Source organism: Cynocephalus volans, chromosome 11 (genome assembly GCF_027409185.1).
Source record: "Cynocephalus volans isolate mCynVol1 chromosome 11, mCynVol1.pri, whole genome shotgun sequence".
NCBI classification, from domain to species: Eukaryota; Metazoa; Chordata; class Mammalia; order Dermoptera; family Cynocephalidae; genus Cynocephalus; species Cynocephalus volans.
In genome coordinates, this window is record NC_084470.1 from 25,709,133 (window position 1) to 25,729,173 (window position 20,041).

Sequence of the window (20,041 nt, forward strand, 5' to 3'; positions counted from 1 at the left end):
TGTATTGGACAGACATTGCTTTGGACTAGACATATGAGAAATCCAGCTCTGTGGTTTATCTAAAATTGATTTTAATCTTTTCATGTAATGAGAAGTCTGGAGGTGGTAGGCTGGTATAGTGGCTGTGCATGGTCCTTGTTGCAGGTCAAGTTCCCTGGTAAGCAGCCTCTGCCATGGAGACTGCAGGCAGGACTTTCACTGGGGAGAGCTCTTGGGAGCAACACCTGTGGCGTAAGGGAAGGCAGCAGGATTGGGTAAGAGGGAGAGTTTGGGCTGCGGTATGGGCACAGCAAGGCCCCAGCCAATCACGTGGGGAGCTCTGAAGATGGCCCTTCAGAGACTTTTTGTGTTGAGGCAACGGGACAGGACTTTATACCCTCTCATCAACCAGCCATTGATCATGGGCTGCCTGCCAGGAAGCGGGCATGACCTTGGGTGGGGTGTCTGTCCTCAGCTGAGAGATATCAGCTATCAACAGTCCCAGGGGTAAGGATCAAGGATTTCAGTTCCAAAGGGGAATTAGGCGGTATAGCACAGCGCCCACCACAATTGCCAATGTCTCAGACTCCTTCTGACTTTCTGGTCTGCCATTCTTAGCATGTGGCTTTCATGCTCATGGTTGCTTCATGATTTCAAGATGACTTCCACCCCAGCCTTATTTCTGCACTCTGGACAGGAATAAAAAGAAGCAAGAAAGAGGAAGAGGTAGCCCCTATAGCAGGAAAATAACTATTACCCAGAAATGTCCAGCAATCTTCCATTTATGTCTCACTGGCCAGAACTTGTCACATGGCTGCTCTAGCAGCATGAGGTGCTTGCAAATGTGTGTTTTAACTAGACACATTGCTGCCTTGACCAAAATCAGAATTCAGAGTTTTAAAGAAAAAGGAGATGTGTATGATATTAACCACTAGCAGTTCTCCCAAACCTTCTCATTTTCAAAATGAGTTAACTCCCTTTGGGAAGGAGTTGGTGATTCTATAAACCTCAAGAATTTTTAAAAAAATTTTGTTCCTAAGAGTTACTTTTCTATTTTAATTGTGTACTAGTTGTATTACCACTTCCTTCTGTGGTCACTGAAGGTAGACTTCATGTTCTAATAGTGATGTTTATCTCAAAATAATAATTCTTAAACTTCTTTCTGTGTGATTCATCACTTCTCTCTTTTGCACTTTCTCCCTCACACACATGTTCATACGTAGACACATGATTTCATTATTCCTGTGCTGCTGAGAGACAGTATGATAACAATCATTAGGTCCTCGTCAGTGCTGGATCAAAATAAGATACATTTAGAGATAAGGGAGAAGAGAAATCGTTGTCAAAAGGACCACATGAAGAACAGAAGTATAAGTCCAAGGTAGGGAATCCTGCGGAAGTAGAATTCACCAGGAGTAGTGTTGCCAGATTTAGCAAATCAAACTAGAGGATGCCCAGTTACATTTAAATTTCAGGTAAACACCAAATAATTTTAGTGTAAGTGTATCCTAAGCATACTTGTACAAATTGCATGGAACACAATGATACTAAAATTTATTTGCTTTTTTACTGGGTATCCAGTATTTTATCTGGCCATCCTAACAAGGAGGAATAGTGTTCACATTGTCACAGAGTTAGATATTACCACTGTGCCCATTTCTATAGCTATTGACTTTGAACACTCCCCTGGAACTTTTCCGCAAACCTGTAGTCTGAGAATTTCTGTCCAGTATTTTTGGAGACTCATCAATGAAACCAAAGCTGAAGAATCTTTTTTGCAACAAATTACATTTTTAATGTGTTCTAGATGCCCTAGGGTACATGGATAGGTTTCAAGTGGGTCTCTCAATCCACTGAAATTTTGTGCATATGGATTTGTATGTATTTTCTGGAGAGAAGGTCCATAGCTTTCATCTCATTCTAGAAGGAGCTAATGACTCAAAAAAAAAGTTCATTCCTGGGCAGAGGGCTAATCTATCTTGGTTATTTTATATGTGGACAGAGATAGAAATATCAGTCATAGAACAAATGCTTTAGAATTCTTTTTTTAGGGAAATTTGGAGCAAATATGAGAAGAGACTCTTTTCCTTACCAGCCCAAAATCAGTTATAGAGTTAGACATTAATCAGAAGTGTTTTTCAGCAAAGCCCCTTAACCTCAGAAATCACCCACACTGTTTTTTCAGCATCTCTGTGGGTAAGGTTTCTGGAAGTCATCTTCTCAACAGTTATGTTGAGCTATTTCAAAGGGTAGAGATTAGAGACCACCACACTGTCTGCCATCCCCTGTCTTTGAAGGGGCATGTTAGGATATTTGTCTATGGTCAAGTGCTATAGACATGAACTTTTCAGTACTTTTTCTTAAGTGTCTTGTTGAAGACCTCCAATTACAATTCTTTGCTTCTCATTTGGGCTTCTTTTCTCTTACAGGAAATGTTATAAAGTAGCAAGCATAGAACCAGTCTCATGATCTAATGTAAGAAAGTGGGGTATCCCAAACTTCATTCTCCTTTCAATTCCCAGTGCAATGGAATGGTCTAACCCTTGAAGCATCATGCTGTCCTAACAACAGTTTTCTGAATTCGCATGCTCATAAATGATACACTCACTGTACCATGGCAAATTGTTAGGAAAGCCTCCACCCATATCTGCAGGATTCTCCAAGAGTCCCCAGCATACCACCATTAACTACATCCCAGAGTGGGTTATGTCCAATATGCTATGAGCATCTTTAAGGAATCACATCTTATTTGACTTCCACCACCCCCAACCCCGACCTGGTTTAGTGCCTTGAATACAATAAGGAGCCATACATGTTTGCTGAATGATTGAATGAAAGGATGGATGAATGAATGAATGAATGAATGAATGAAAGCTGTATAAGACCACAAGGAACAGGCTTAAGATAGCTTAGTCAGGGGCTAACATCAACCTTCCCTCCTCTGGGTGCAGGCCCTCCCCTGAGAACACAGCACACAGAATCATTCCATTCCTCTGTCTCCAGAAAGAAGAAAACAGATTTAGAATTTTTATTCTATTCCTGAATGATTTTGTTATCTTTTATTTTGAATATTCTGGTGAATCGATTTGGGAAAGAGAAGTCAGATTCCAAGATCCTAAATGCATCTTAAAAATGTAGCCCATCAAGGTCACTAAACCAGAACTGGGGGCAGAAGAAAGTTCTAGGAAAAAATGTTTTCTAAGCTGAGACCTCCCATGTAAATAGGATTAGTTAATTATATGGCGTACCTAGTGTTGGGCAGGGGGAGAAACACGTGTTCCCAGTAGAGAAACCATATGTGGGTGCCGTAGTTCAAGGATGGGAGGCACCTTGGCACATCTGAGCTAAATCAGCAGGGTTTATAAGCCAACTTAAGAAGAACCACCCTTCCACATGGACAGTTCCTATCACTTCCCTACCAGTCCCCTTGCCCCTGGCCCCCACCCCACCCCCGGCTTGGGCTTATGTCTCAGGTGCTTTGGAGGGCCTTCCTCAAAATTTCTTAAGTTCCCTTGTGGTGTTTTGGACCAGTGGCTATGGCAGTGCTGTTTGGGCTGTTCACTCAGAGCCTAGACTGGGACCTGCATGGACTGTTTCTCTCCTTCCGAGTACTCTCTAATCTTCTACCCTTTGTGGGGGTCACACAGATACCCCTTGAAGCTTCACAACTCATACTATGGGGTTGTCTTGGGGCTCCAAGGTCAGTTCCTGGACCCAGAAAGGCAGTCTGGCAAGCAGATTGTTCCTCCTGGTAGTGCAGTATTTCTTGTGTGGGATCATGTGAGATTGGGCTACCAGAATGGTTCTGACATGCTGATTTTGGATAATGCAAAGTTTTTGTATAGACAGGGGTTTCACAAAAAATATTTGCCCAGGGCCTGCATACCCTATAGGTGGCTTTGTTAAGGAATTTGGTCTTTATCCCAAGAGTAAGAGGAAAGATCAAACTACATTACCCAAAAGATCATTTTGTCTAAATCTCTTTCTTTAATTAAAAAATTTCATTGTAGTCAAATATAAATAAACTAAAATTTAGCATTTTAATTCTTTTTAAGTATACAGTTCAGTAGCATCGACATGGTTGTGCAACCATTAAATCTTTCGTTTGATATAGTAAAAAACTAAAACCAGAGATGTCAACTGACTTGTCCAAGTTCACACAAATGACTAGTAAAAGAGCTCTGCATTGTATAGCGAGTGCTCTTCCCACTTTCCCAATTTATTCATTTAGTGGATAAGGAAACTGAGTCCTGAGAGGCAAAGTGACCTTGACCAAGTCAGGGGTAGAGCTGTCAAGATCTCCTGACCCCCAGGCCAGTGCTCTTTCTCCACCTCACTGCTTCAGGCTGCCCTAACCTCCCTCCTTCACCACCTCACTTCTTCCCACCAGAAATTCTAGGCCTCCTTACACTAAAATGTGAGTGTCACAGAGCCAATTATCACTTAAAGAGGATTTTCTAAATTGGTACTTGGTGGGTGTCAGATCCATTGGCTGCAATATGTCTTCACACCAGACTTCAATAGCTTGTCAGCTGTGGATTAAAGAAACTACTTGCCACCCTTCCCGTCACTGCTAAAGCTCTCTATGCGTCATGGTTGGCTGCAAATCAAGTTTAAGAAATCAGTAGAGCCATTAAGATGATTTCCAATGCATTATATATATTATTGGGGTTAGTTTGCTTAAATAGATGGCCATTTAAGAGTGTCTGGCACATAGTAGGTGATCAATAAATATTTTTTGAATAAATGAATGCAGGCATTATTCATTGAATTTTTCTTTTTTAAAAAATTAAGGTATAATTTACATCCAGTAAAATTTACCCTTTTAGGTATACAGTTCTGAGAGTTTTGACAAGTGTTCACAAAGATGTAACCACCACCAAAATCGAGATATAGAACGGTTCTGTCATCCCCCAAATTCTCCTTTACCCCACTGTAGTCAAGCCCTTCCCCAACTCTCAGGGCCAGGCAACCATCAATATGTTTCTTGTCACTTTAGGTTTGCCTTTGCAAGAATGTCACAAAAATGAAACCATATAGCATGCACCCTTTTGAGTCTGGCTTATTTCACTTAGCATAATGTTTTTGATGTTCTTCTATGTTGATGCATGTATTAATAGCTCATTCCTCTATATTGTACCATAGTTTGTTTACCCATTCCTCAGATGAAAGGTATTTGGGCTGTTTCCAGATTTTACTATGCATTGAATTTTAATTTTAGTGTTTATTTGTTTTAAGACTTGTCAGCATCTGGAACTCTAGGAAGAAGGTGTGTTCAAAACCCCTATTAGTTGACATGTTTGTATGGTCTGTTTTGAAACTAGTAAAGATGTTAGAATTAAGGCAATATATAAGTCTAACTTCCTGAAAGCAAAGCAAGAGGTATAAAGCAAAGCATAAACATAGCCACTGAGTGGTGTTGGGTGGCTCCAAACCTGGGTCTGGACCCTCATTCACACTCTGCTTGGAATCTTGGTGGGTCCTTCTTCTGGCCAACTTGCATCTTGTGAATATCCTGCCCTTACACTGGGAGAAACATACCATATTATGAGAACTGTTCTGTTTTCCCAATTCTCTTTACAGCTACAGCAGTCACATGACTTCAGCTCCACTAGTCAAATGCAACGCCGGAGACTTCGGTTTGTGTGAGAACAAGGGTGATCTGTTTTCTGGGGAAGGTGGCAGTAAAGGTGTCGGGCTTAAGGGAGCAGTGCAAGGAGGATGTCTGTCACCACAGCTCGGCACTGCCAGCTTCGATCTATGATATCTGTGATCAGTAGCAACACTAGCTGAAGAGATCATTTGCTGCAGCTAAGAACACTGCTATCTCAACAGAAAGGGCCAGTAACCAAGGCTTCTGCTCTTGTTTTCTCATCTGTAAAATGGATCAAAATTCCTGACCTTCTTATGGATAACTCTTGAAGGTGTTTTTCCCCATGTCATATACAGTATTCTCTTTTTGAGGATCCACCAAAGAAACTGTACTCAAGTTTTCTGAATTGTTGGGCTTCCCCTACAGAGGCATTTTTATCTTACAGACAGCATGAATTGTGTAATTCGTTTGATGATGTTTCCCTTACGTTATTGGCTGCTCTAGAGATCAGAGCCAAATGTGTGGCCCAACTTCAGCAGTCACACAGACCTTAAGACATGTTTTTTGTATTCCAAATTTACTTGTATTTTCATCTTATTTTTCTACTTTCTTTTAACCTTTTTTATTGGTTCCCTCACTTTAAAAAGTGCACATTATAAAGGAAAAAATGGAACATTATCCCACCACCTGGATAATTCCAAGATATTTGTAATTGGTTAGAAAATTAAAACTGTACAGAAAGGTACAAAACAAAAATAAAAGTTTACCATGTCTCCTAAAGTCCATTTTCTCAAAGATCACCACATTTCCTTCAAGGAAAAAACATGCATCTGTGAGCATTTATTTAAAATTGCATTTATTTAAATTTACACAAAAGAGATTATATTCTACATAATTTTCTGCACCTTGTTTTTTTTTTCCCTCTTTTCACCTAATACTATATCTCAGAGATCTTTTGCTATCAGCATATGTAGGAGCAATTATTTTTTAATGTCTCCATAGTATTTCACCTTATTAATGTATCAAAATTTACATAACTGGTCTCCTGACCTTTTGGTTTTCTCCATTTTTTCACTATTACAAATAATTTTACAATGAATATTCCCAAACCTATATACTGATGAAAATTTTCAAGTACAGACAGTCCCCAACTTATAATGGTCCCATTTACAGTTGGTTTATCAGGGTATTAAATGCATTTTCAACTTACCATGAGTTTACTGGGATGTAATCCCCATTATACATTGCAGAGCATCTGTAAATTCCTAGCAGTGAAATTGCTAGACCAATTGGTATGATACGTGAAATTGTAACTGAATTACCCTCCAAGAAACTGGCACCAATTTTTACTCCTGTGTGTGTTGTATCAGCATTACCATTTCCATGCATTCTCATCATTACTAGATATTATCAATCTTTTAAATTTTGCCAGTGGGGAAAAATGGTACCTTGCTCTTGTTTTAATTTTAATTTATTTAATTATAATTTTCAGAGTTAAAAAAAATCTTTGGACCAAATGTATTTTGAATTAATGTGGACTATAAAAATTTCTATATATTGCATTTATTTAAAGCACTTAAAAAACAGCTATCCTAACTGTAAATCGGTAGTTCTCCATCCTGGCTGCACATTTGAAACACCTGGAGTGCTTTTTAAAAATGCCTATGACTGGGCCTCTTCCCAGACCAATTAAGTCAGACTCTCTAGGGGTAGGATCTGGCCTTGATGTTTTTAAAAATCTCCTCAGATGATTTACAAGTGCATCCAAGGTTGAGAACCACTGCTCTAAATGTATTATAGTGGATACTACAAATAGTTTGTTTAAGAGGCTTAAGGCTCCATCCAGTCCTGAATGGTACCAGCTGGATGTATAAGACATTTTCTAAGCTGTCTTTTTCTTCAAACAGGGGTCTGGGATATTCATGATGATGAAGTAACAGCCTCCTTGCACAGCTAACATCCTCTTCCTCTGCTCCACGATACACCAATTGTGCAGCTAGCATTCAGTAAGTAATGATAAATTCACACTTTACAAATTAATAATTGATATGAGCAAACCAAAGAAAGTCACTAGCAGAAGGGTGATTAATCTCTTTATGATCAAAGGTGTAAGACCCCCTTCCTGTTGAGCTGTGACTGTAATTGGCTCATCCTTCAGTGGAGAAAAGGAAAAGATTTTCATAAAGAAGAAAAGCCACTGCCACCCATGTGAAGGAGGGCCTTTAGAGTTTGTCTGTCATTCTTCAGCTTCCCTGGTTTCTGTGACAAGTGTGTCACAAGCTTTCATTTTGTTTGCTAGGGCTAAACCAGTCTGGATTTTTCTGTCAACTCAGCAAATACTTAATAGGAGAAAAACTAACCGAGGAAATGATCCAGTTTATTGATTCAATTTGAATTTTCCATGATATCAGGGAAAGATGAGATAAAGCAATCGCGATAACTTTTTACAAGATTTCTAAATGTATTTGCATTTTAAAATACAAAATTAGGTAATATGAGTGGAAAATAATTTTTTAAATTCTTTAATAACTTTTTCAATTGCTTTTGATTTCCTGGTTCATACTAATATCTATTTTCTCTCATTGTCTAAAGGAAGTAGATTACATTTTCAAGTACAAGTTGTTAATAGCCGAGAATTAGAACATAGAAATCTCTTAAAAATCATTGAAGAACTAAAAACTAAAAAGTCACCACTAATTAATAAGTCAACTCTAACAAAATAATTTTTGAAAGAATATTTGAAAGTTTAGCTTTTCTCTTTACTTGGATTTATTGTAACATGGTTTATGCACAATAAACTGTAATATTTAAAGTATACAATTTGATGAGTTTTTAGAGCTGTATACACTCCTGAAACCATCAAAATCAAAATAAAGAATTTTCTGTCACTCCCAAAACTTTCCTCATGCGCCTTTCCAGTCCCTCCTGCCCCTGGCCTCCAGGCAACTTCTGGTCTGCTTTCTGTCTCCACAGATGAGTGTGCCTTTCCTTTCTGATGAATGAAATCACACGGATGTACTCTTTTCACGTGGCTACTTTTGCTCAGTGTAATGTCTGTGAAGCAGACCCAGGCTGCAGCCATCACTTCATTCCTTTCCACAGCATATACTGTCCCACTGTATGCACGTGCTTCGGTTTCTCACCCGTTCCCCTGATGATGGACTTTTGGGTAGTTTCCAGTCTTGGGCTATTCAGAATAATGCTGCTGTGAGCATTCTTATAAAAATGTTTGTGTGGACATAAAACAATATAGTTTTAAGATATTAATGTTAGTGTATATATAGTTTAAATCCTAATGCACATAGTTTTGTTGATTTGGGGAGCATTTTGTAAAACTCAAGTAGTAGGATTTCCCATGGTAGATGAAATAGCTCTTTAGCCATCCAGTTGTCTCAGTCCCCAAACAAAACAACTTTCAGGTTGTACACGCACAGCTCTACTGGGTACCATTTATATCATGATGCACCATCTGCTCGACTGCGTGTGGCAACATAAGTCCTCAGATAGCTCTCTTTCAATGAGGCCAGAATATTCCCCCTTGCTTGTCTGTCCGATGATAATAATTGTGATGGGTTAGTATTTCTAGAAGCCACTCCCGTCATTATTCTGTCATGTTTAAGAATGCTTAGTGGACCATATCATCCAGCAATCTCACTTCTGAGTATATATCCAAAGGAAATAAAATCAGTGTATTGAAGAGATTTCTGCAATCCAGCGTTCATTGCAGCATTATTCACAATAGCCAAGATATGGAATCAACCTAAATGGCCATCAACAGATGAATGGATAAAGAAAATGTGGTAGATATACAATGGAATACCATTTAGCTTTCAAAAAAAAAAAAAAAGAAAGAAAGAAAAATCCTGCCATTTGCGACAACATGGATAAAACTGAAGGGCATTATGTTAAGTGGAATAAGCCAGACACAGAAAGACAAATACACATGATCTCACTTACATGGGAAATCTAAAAAAGGTAAAGCAGAGAGTGGAATGGTAGTTGCTAGGGACTTGGGAGGGGGGAAGTTGGGGAGATGTTGGTCAAAGGGTACAAAAATTTGGTTGGAAAGAAGGAATAAGTTCAAGAGATCTACTGTATAACATGGTGACTATAGTTAAAATTAATGTATTGTATTGAAAATAGCTAGGGAATAGATTTTAAGTGTCCTCACCATAAAAACAATAAGCATGTGAGGTAATGCATATGTTAATTAGCTTGATTTAGCCATTCCACAATGTGTGCATATTTCAAAACATCATGTTGTATACCATAAATATATATATTTTTAATTTGTACATTAAAGTAAATAAATAAGTAAAAATAAACATATTATACGTGCAAAAAAAAAAAAAAAAAAAAAAAGCTCAGTTACACCTTCTTGCCACTACGCCATCTGGCATGTAAAACCCTCCATGGATGGGTCTCCACACCTATGTAGCAATTTCTCCTAGCTTCCAAACATAATCCAGCCATATCAGGCCAGCCTCTCTGCCGTCCTTATGTGCCATTATCACATTTCATAGGTGCTTCTCCTGAGCCCGCTCTTTCCCTACCTTGTTCAACTCACTTCAGTCCCTGACTCCGTGCACTTAGTCCTTCTCTAAATTTCTAAAGTCCTGTTATGCTGTGCTGTATATCCTACTGCTTTCTCTTTAGTTATTTACATATATGTGTATAATCTCCTGAATTAGATTTTAATATCTCTTAGGTCAGGACTGTATAATTTATTTTATATAAATATAAAATGACTGTCTTCATCTGTTTTGTACTGCTATAACAGAATGCCACATACTGAGTAATTTATAAAAAACAGAGTTTATTGGCTCACAGTTCTGGAGGCTGGGAAGTCCAAGATCGAGGCACCAGCGAAACTGGTCATTCTGATTCAAAGATAGTGCCATGAATGCTCCACCATCCAGAGCAAGGGATTGCTTTGTCCTCACATAAAAGAAGGCAAAAGGGCAAAGAGGCAAAAGAGGCTCCAAACACACCCTTTTATAATGGCATTAATTCCACCCTAATAACCTTTTAAAGTGAAATCACCTCTTAAAATGATTAGGACTAGAGGGCCTTAATACTGTTACAATGGCAATTAAGTTCCAACTTGAGTGTTGGAGGGAACAAACATTCAAACTACAGCAATGACAAACTTGCAAAATATATTGTTGTCTGTGTATTCCCCCAAAGTCTTAATATTATACAATTAACACAATAGCCACTGACCAGAACATCTTTAACTTCAATTCAAGCATACACATGATTTACCTCATTTTGAGAGCTCCTCATTGCCCAGTGCTTAGGTAAGCTGAACCAAAATATAGCTGCAAGCCAGACTCTGGCTCCTAATTTTGAATTACTGAAGCCTGTTTTTGGATAAAAGAACAGCATGATGATCATCACAAGAGTTTTGCAGAAGCAAAGGCCAGTAATGGTTAAACCTCTGGAGACCTTTGATGGTCCTGGATCAAACACAGGTGCATCCCGTATTCACAGAGTGGCCAGAAAGGGGGAAGAAGATGTTGATATCAACAACTCATTTAGCAGGATGTACTGAGCCTGAATAGACTCAGAAGTCTATTTTTAAAAGCCCTTCATTTTGTGCCTGACTTATAAGGCAGACACTAAAAATATTAATAAGTAGAAATGGTCCTGATCTATGAACATGATGAGCTTTCAATTTCTGGAGCCACAAGGTGACAGACTGCCATGAAGATGCTTGCATCCTCATAATATCCTGGAGGGATCCAACTCTAAAGAAGGAAACGTTGGTATTTTAAATCCCAGTTTGGCATTTAACTGTGTAAAGTCATTCTGTTACATTGGCATCACTTAAATAGCCTTAAAAAATAAAGAACAAAAAAGCCAGATTGTACTACACATCACAGAAATTTTAGTATAGATGCTTTAAACCCGGGGAAATTATGTCCTCTGCAATTTATCTTCCTGATATTGGCTTTCTTCTACGTCCCCTGATTGTGACTGGCACATAGCTATATTGATACAGGTCAAAAGTTGATCAAAAAACTACCATTCGCAGCAACATGGACGGACTTAGAAAAAATTATATTAAGTGATATAAGTCAGGCACAGAAAGAGAAATATCACATGTTCTCACTTATTTGTGGGAACTAAAAATAAATAAATAAATACAACAATCACAATTCCTTGAAGTTGTTAAGACAAGTGAACAGATATGAGGTTGATGGGCAGGAGGGGGGAGCAGGAGAGCAGGGAGGGAGGATTCGGTAAAAAGACACAAAAATCAACTACATTGCATATTGATAAAATAAAATTAAATTAAATTTTAAAAATGGAAAAAGAAGTTGATTTTAAAAGAAAGATGACTATATTATCAGGGCAAGGGCAAGAGAAATAATGTCTGAAGTAGTGTATCACTGGGGGAATTTAATCCAGGATACAAAAGTTGGCAAACAGAGTTCTTCCCAAACCAATTTACCAACCTATTCTTGCCAGGAAAACCAGGTGCAGTCCTTAAACACATGACTTAGGTACACCATTATAATAATTAAAAATAGAAAAGCCTCCGCATGATATGACTACTTTGGAAGAAGTTTGGCAGTGTTTAATAAAGCTAAAGGTATGAGGGTACTTCAAAAAGTTGATGGAAAAATAGAATGAAGAGATCATACAAAGCTTTCCATGAACTTTTTGAAGTACCCTTGTACACAAACCTTAATGACCCAGCAATTCCATTCCCAGGTATCTTTCCTATAGAAATGCACATTCATGTGCACTAAAAGACTTGTGTAAGAACATTCATAGCAGCATTCTTTGTAATAGCCTCTCACTGGAAACAACTCAATGCACATGAACAGGAAAGTAGACAAACAAACTGTGGTACAGTCTCACAATGGAAGACCACACAACAATGAAAATTAACAAACTGCCATAACATGGATGAATCTGAAAGACATCTATTGTATAAAAATGTTAAATCAGACACACCAGGGTATACACTGCATGATTCAAAATAGCACGAATTAAACTATGTTGTTTAGTAATGTGTACTGAGGAAGTAAGACTGTAAAGAAAAGCCAGATGTGAATGGCAGAACGGTTAGAATGGGTGATCCCCAGGGAAAGAAGGGTTCATGATAAGGAGGGACACACAAGAGGCTGCTTCTCTTGCCTGTCCTAGATGGTGTAACCTGAATGCATTTTCCTAAAATTTGTTAAGCCGTATTTTGATGTTTTATGCACATTTCAATATGTTTGTTACTTTTCAAAATTTTTAAAAAGAAGGAAAAATGGGAATAATATATTGCGGGTTTTTGACAAGATTATTTTGCCCTGCATATTGCCAAGGGAATTTAACAATAAATCCATTGCCGTGTATCTATGTGAGTGTGTTTTTAAGTTGAACCATTGCCTACTTTAAAAATTCACCTTGAATATATCTATTGACTCCCCTTTTCTAAACAAAGTGATTAAATTTTTCAAACAAAAGTTAATAGGCAAGAATTAGAACATGGAAATCTTGTAAAAAATGAAAATTATCACTGTCTTTGATCCAAAAGAAGAGAAATTGAAATAATTTTGGGAGCCATCACTGGAAAGCTTTCTGAGGATTTATGTTTTGAGACTATCGCAGGGACCAACCTGTGAGACCATGAACTCTCCTGTGTGCCCGTTTCCTTTTAAGTGGACCATTCATCTCAAATCATTTCCTCCGTGACTATCTGTCCTCCATCTAATGGACACCAAGCATGAAGAGTACATTGGTCATTGATCGAACTGTAAGCTTGAGACAGGAACACTCAGAGTCCAGGACGCTCTAGGACTGCACCTTCCTGGCTACCCACCAGCTGCATTGCTCCCTGTTTCGTTTTCCTCATCGTTACTTTGGGGTCATAACCTTCTTTGTCTGCTTTGCTGTCTCAGCATATGGATTTATTATTTCAAGGCCAAAAAATTTTTATTTCAATTAAAATGTCTACTTTTATGGGTAGATTTTAACACATTCATGAAAGAGTGTTTTTTTCCCCCAGCTTGTGAGTTTTTGGCATTTTCAAGGATTTTCATTTTTGTATTCATTTTTAAAAATGACTTCACTAGCTCTCTCCTTTCTCCTTATGCGTAGATTTCAACACTATCACAAGATAGTTTTGTTTTTTAGTTTCTGCTGGGTTTTTGGCATTTTCAAGGATTTCGTTCCTTTATACATTATTAAAGTGACTTTGCTACCTCTCCCCTTTTCTTCCTATATGTCTTTGGAATTTTATTTGGTGGGTGAAGAAAGAGCAAGAGAGTGAGCGAGAGGGAAGGAGAAGCAAGCACAGACACGTGGATGGTCTTACAGGTGGGTATGCTTGCAACATGAAAGCCCTATCATGAGACACTATGAGGCCAGAAAATGCTGTCACTTTACAATTTAAAATGAAATTTTGACTCGGAGCATTTTTCCAGTGCTGATTATTTATGCATCAAATAGAAACAGTGACACTTCTATTCCATTTCTTTTTAGATCAAAGGAGTAATGTCAAGCTAGGAAAGATCCAAGGTAAATAAAACTTAGCTATGCAAAATGGATTCAGAGAAATTACAAAAACTTCTAATACTTTCATATAGAGCCAAGATATCTGACCTATAGAAAAATCTCGTGGCTCAAACAAAACAAAATGAAACAGAACAAAAACAAACAAAAAAATTGGTCTAGATTTTCTTTTCTATCTACAGCCATTTTTCAGTCATAGACATCTTTGAGGGTCTGGAGAAATTTATGAATGGTACTGCACCCCAGAAAAATGTACATAGGCAAAAAAATTTTACCCACACTTTCAGAGCATTCACAGATATGCTGAAGCCCATCCACCTATAGCAACCCTTAGGCTAAACATCTGAAGCTCTAGAATAATGTCCAAAGTACTTCCAGCTGATGAGATGCAGAGATCAGGAGGCATCTCCTTCCCCCCTGGGCAAATGGGACAGGTGTTTTATTAAGGCCCCAGTAAGAACGAGCAGTCACCATCTTTCCAGCTGTGTTTTCCACCTGTGTGAGCTAGGATCTCTTCATTGTGAGGAATAGTCTTACTCAGTATTGCTCAAGGTGAGTTCATTATGAAAATACCTGAGGAAATTAGCAAAACAAGAATTTCAACCCTGTGGCCAGCCTTCAGGGAAAACAGCCTTTTGGTGACATGGCAGTGGGGACTCATGGACTGGGGGCCTTGGAGGTCAGAGGGCCTCCAAACATGGGTTTCTGTAGTTTTACCTTAGTGTGTACCTGCTTGTGTGACTCTGCTACTCTCTCTACTTCCATTTTGCTCTGAGAGTCCACTCTTATCAACTTACTGACTCTCTGAATTATAGTACAGCTCTCCAGGTCTGATTTCTTCAGGTGATCACTATCCCCTGTAGATAGATTCCCCTCCCCTCCCTTTGCTCCTCTCCCCTGCTTTCCTTTCCTCTCTGTCAGATTCTCTTCCCTGAGCTAATCAGCTTTGACCACCTTTGACTTGGTAGAAGTATCTTAGGAGGGGGGCTATAAATGGCTAGCCTTCTGAAGCTTGGCCTGTCCACTCTTTTGCCCAAAGATCTCATGACATTATATAAAAATAATTCCAAGTATATACCTATGAAGCTAGGACTTTGAGGCAGTTCTAAACAAAATGAAAATAAAATTCTGTTGTTAGATGGGCCACTACGTACCACCAATGAGTCAGCAGCAACTTTGAGATTAGAATTTGTCAAATGGACAGAATATTCCAACTGTGGACTACTGTGGACATCAGTGCTACACAGAATAGACCTTTTGCTGAAAAGAACTAAACAATGTTAAGCAAGCTTTATTGAAAAATGTTAAAACCTTACTCTAGTATCAAAGAATGTCCACACTGATTATTTTTCCTAAATGGATCACCTATTTTCAACCAATAATATATTACCACTGTTTTTCTTAAAGTTAAATGTTATCCATTAAATTATAATAATTTAAGCAAAATGGTATTAAAAGTAACTACAGAGAAATTCAGTTATATTTCCAAGTACTATATTTGCAGCAAAACTTTAAAAAGTTCTTTGGGAATCGGAAACGTGTACCTTAAATGTCATGAAAAATCGAGGGTTGAATTTTAGCTCCTAATGATGTTGGCCAGTATTTCCCAGAGTATGTGGTGGAACAAAAGTTTTGAGATTCTTAGAGGAGAAAAAAGTTTTTGTGGTTCAGCAAATTGGAAAATGCTACATATTCTAGTCGTCATCCTGAAGATTTATGACACTCACCAGCATATTAAAGATACTTAGTAACCCTGTGATCAAGAGGCCTGTTTAACCATATTTAACCCAGTATTTCCCACTTCCCAAGTGTATCTGACCATAACTTCCCTCCCATTTTTTCCAAATGTCTATTAACTGCCCACAGAAATAGTGTTCTGTGGAACAAACATTGGGAAGTATCTATTTAGGCCAAATTGCATTTAAGCCATCACTGGAAAATCACTACCTTTGGTGAAAAAATTCTATTTTGAAGCAGTATCTACAGAATGAACTAACTTTTCAATACATGTGCATTATAAGACTTTGAAGATAAACAGCATACCAGCTGCTGTTATGCTACATGGTGGGTTAAGGTGGCTTTTCTTTTCGTTCATTTCTTTTTTTTTTTTTTTTCCTACTCTGTCTCTTTGAAAGTCTTTTCCATGAACATCTGTTGCTTTTGTAAAAAGAAAAAATATTTATAAAAACCACAAATGCCTACTAAACTTTCAGGGAGAATACCATTTAAACTATTTGCCTTTGGGTAGAGGGAGAAGCAAGTTCAGGGAGTAAAATGTTTCTCTGCCTTTCCCACCCTCAACCCTGTTAAGCCTGTACTTTGGCAAATGAGGCATAGGTGGAAAAATGGTAAGAGAGTAAAAAGAGTAGGTGATTCACGTATTTCGAGTTTTTGCACCTATTCCATTGGAAGCAATGGAAGTTATGGGCTAACAAAGGACGCACTTCATTTAAAACATTGCCTTGAGATAAAATGAGTGGTACATACAGTGTGATAATCTCAGGGTATTTAAGAGAAAGTCAAAATACAATTGGCTGGTATCCAGAAGTGAGAAATTAGGGCTCCCCACGGAGCAAGATGGCAAACGAAGGTTAACACAGTTTCTTCAGACAAGAGAATCAATGAACCATCTGGCAACTGTTGTGTGGGTCATTGATTTTGACTGGGAGTTATGTGGTCCCCAGGCTAAGTGGGAAGCTGAGATGAACTGAAGTTGTCACAAAGTTACCCTTTACAGCAGGGCCAAGCCCTGGGCAGAATTCTGAGGGCAGACCTCACCACCACCTCCACTCTTTTCAAACCACGAATGTCTCCCACCTCATGCCTCTCTCTGCCTTCCTCCCACCCTGAGGCCAGTCCTTCCTCTGCAGTGCCCTAAGTTCTAGAATGCAGCCTGCTGGCTATTTTTGGACAGCCTGAGAGCTAAGAATGGTTTTTACGCTTTAAAAAGTTGAAAAACAATCAAAAGAAAGATGATATTTTATGACACGTGAAAATGATATGAAATTCAAATTAGTGATCCTGAGGTTTTATTGGAACACAACAGCCATGATCATTTTTTATACCCCATTGTCTATGTCCGCTAGCATGCTACAACAGCAGAGCTGAGTAGGCACAACAGTGACCAAGCACACTTGATTTCCTAGAACCTTACCAAATCCTGTGACATGCCCCTGAAGACAGAGTCCCATGTCAGAGAAGTACGATAGATTCTTTATGTTTTATGTCCCACTTAGGGATAGCTAATGCACATTGGTTTATTAAACCTCTGAATAGCACTACAGTTAAAAAAAAGAAAAATAGTTGAACCTGGTGTTTCCCAACCACATTTGAAGATGGTTCCAGTTTCTTCACATCACACCCACGAATATACCCATAAACATCCCAAGAACACCTCTTGGAAAACACTGCTTTTGATCAATTCTTCTTCTTTCCCTATTGAAAGATATCTGTCCTGTGTCCCGTTTCTTCAGGTCCATACCTGAAAGCTATCATCTTGGAAGTAAGAGAAGGATTTTGTCTTACAATCTGAACTATAATTATTAGTTTACATATTTTCCTACGGTTCTTATGAAAAAATAGGTAATGTAGGTAATGCCAGTCCCCTTCTGTGTTACATGACAGTGTTGTGAGGGTGAGTGAGATAATGTACATTGATAAGTTTATAATTATCAGAACATACTATTCAAATAAAAGACATCATTATCACCTCAAATCACAAGACCAGCAACAATCTGCTATAGTTTCTGACTCTATTTTTTCTCATTCAATTATTTCTGTATATTATTGCCAAACTGACTTCCTAAAACCAAACTTATAAAAATGTCAATCTTCTACTCAGTTGCTTATAATTGCTCCTTATTGCTTAATGCAGTGTTTAAAATTGAGTTCTACAGAGCCATGGTGTTCCATCCAGCTGTCTTGGTCCTCTAAAGTTGAGTTTAAGAGTGAGTGGGAGATCATGGGTCTCCCACTCACTCTTTAACTGTCTTATATATTGGAATTTCCAAATACTATTTTATTTATGAAAGGATTCAGCTGCTAAAAATGTTAGAAAAGTTAGTATTCTCAAATCACCAGACCACATTTTATTTTCCATATCTTTACAGTAGGTATCTTCCTTGCCATCTGGGTATTGATAAAATTGGTTTCCTGATAGGGCTGATCAATGTTGCATCTGTGCACTATGCTGGGAACTCCAAGCAAGCAGAAGGCAACAAGGAACGAGGGGACTGTGTGGGACACACACAGGGGCAGAAGAAGAGTCCTAAGGCAAGGTTAGCAATCACAGCTACAGACCAGACAGATACATTGCTCGATTCCTCATCCAGAAAGAGGTCATGTTTCAAGGAGAAGCTGATGGGGTGGGTGGGTCTGTGGATGTGGGGGCTGGGGGGAGAGGACTGAGACAGTAATGCATGGAGTTGGAGAGAGATGGGTAACAGCAGACCTTAAATTCTGGTACAACTTGGGTCATCGACCAATACCATGTTAAATAAGTTGACACATAAAAATCACTTACAAAAGTGCCTAGAACATAGTGCTATATGTATTAAGTATTGATTATTATTGTAGCTGTTGTTATTGTTGCTATTTTTATTATTGTTCTTATTCAGTATAGGGCAGGACAAAGTAGGGTTATAGGCCCCCAAAATGTCAGCTGGAATAAGACAAGATGCTGGGCTTATTTAAGTTGATGGCTTACCCGCTTTATCCTCTCTCTCTGCACTCTGCTTAGTTCTTTCAAAGCACTTACCATAGTTTGTAGTTATATATTATTTGGATTTTTTTTCTCTGTTTATCGTGTATTGTCTGCTTCCTCCATTTGATTTTTAAGCTCTTTGAAGTCAAGGACCTGGTCTGTTTTATTCACAATCCTATACCCAGTTTCTAGCACAGTGGGCACTCAATATAGAGTGATGACTGAATGAACGAAGGAATGCCAACTGGTATAGAACAGGCTCCCTCCAAGGGCTACAACCTCAGCAGGAGAAGTTGGAAATAACTTTGATGCCCAAATGCCCTGGGTAAAAGGGAGCCAGAGAAGCAGGCTGAATTTCCTGGGAGCTTCAATCCTAGACTATGGGGCAAGAGAGCAGATAGTCCCATGACAGGTGAGGCAATGGCAGGTGGGGCTGGTGCTCTGGGCATCTAGCTCAAGCAGCCTGTTGGCATTCCTGGGAAGGAGTGGCAGCAGCCTGCAGGTGTCTGGGTCTCCTTGCCAACAGATAGAATGGGACTAGGAGAGAGGCTCAAACTGATCAGTTTCCTCAAGATCTCTAGTAATCTCTGAGATCATCTTCCTAACATGCCCTCCTGCCTCTTCAACATCCAGCTCAAGCACTGCAATCTTTGCCTGTAGCCTATTCCAAAATCTATTGCCTTTATATGGGAGAATAATTTTAAGTCATAGATTGAACTCTAGTTATATATATGTTGGAAGTTTTGGATGCTAATTACATCCTTTATGTGATCTGGGTTCTTAATCAATTGGTAAATAATAGCAAGGAGCCAGCTGAGGCTTGAATAATATCTGCCTCATTACTCATAAATTGGATTAAAGAACAGGGTAAGTCCTCATCTCTCCCTCCCCCTTTTGATCTAGGGTCCCTAACTTACCCACCCAGATACTGGTGGAGAATTTGGAAGATGGTGAGCTGCTGACTCAGACCCCACTCAGTCTTCTTTCCATACGAAGGCAAAAAGCACAAGCTCCAACTACCCACTGTACAGATTTTGCCTCAGGCTTTCTTTCAAGGGAGAAAAAACAAGGGAGAGAAACTCAGCCTTGTCTGCATTTCAATGCAGTGGTCGTGGCAGTTAGCCATACTTTGTTCCTTGGGAGGAAAGGATGAGCGAATGTAGAGTGAGACATCAGAAGTAGTCTTGTGATACTTCCTTCTTCTGATAATTGGCGTGGAGATTCCCTTACGAATATATGAGGAAAGGGAACCA

The 20,041-nt window shown here is 38.8% G+C and overlaps 1 pseudogene; it reads left to right on the top strand.

The window, feature by feature from the left end:
- Positions 1-280: 280 nt before the first annotated feature.
- Positions 281-20,041, top strand: part of LOC134390043 (large ribosomal subunit protein eL8-like) — a 53,356-nt pseudogene continuing 33,595 nt past the window's right edge.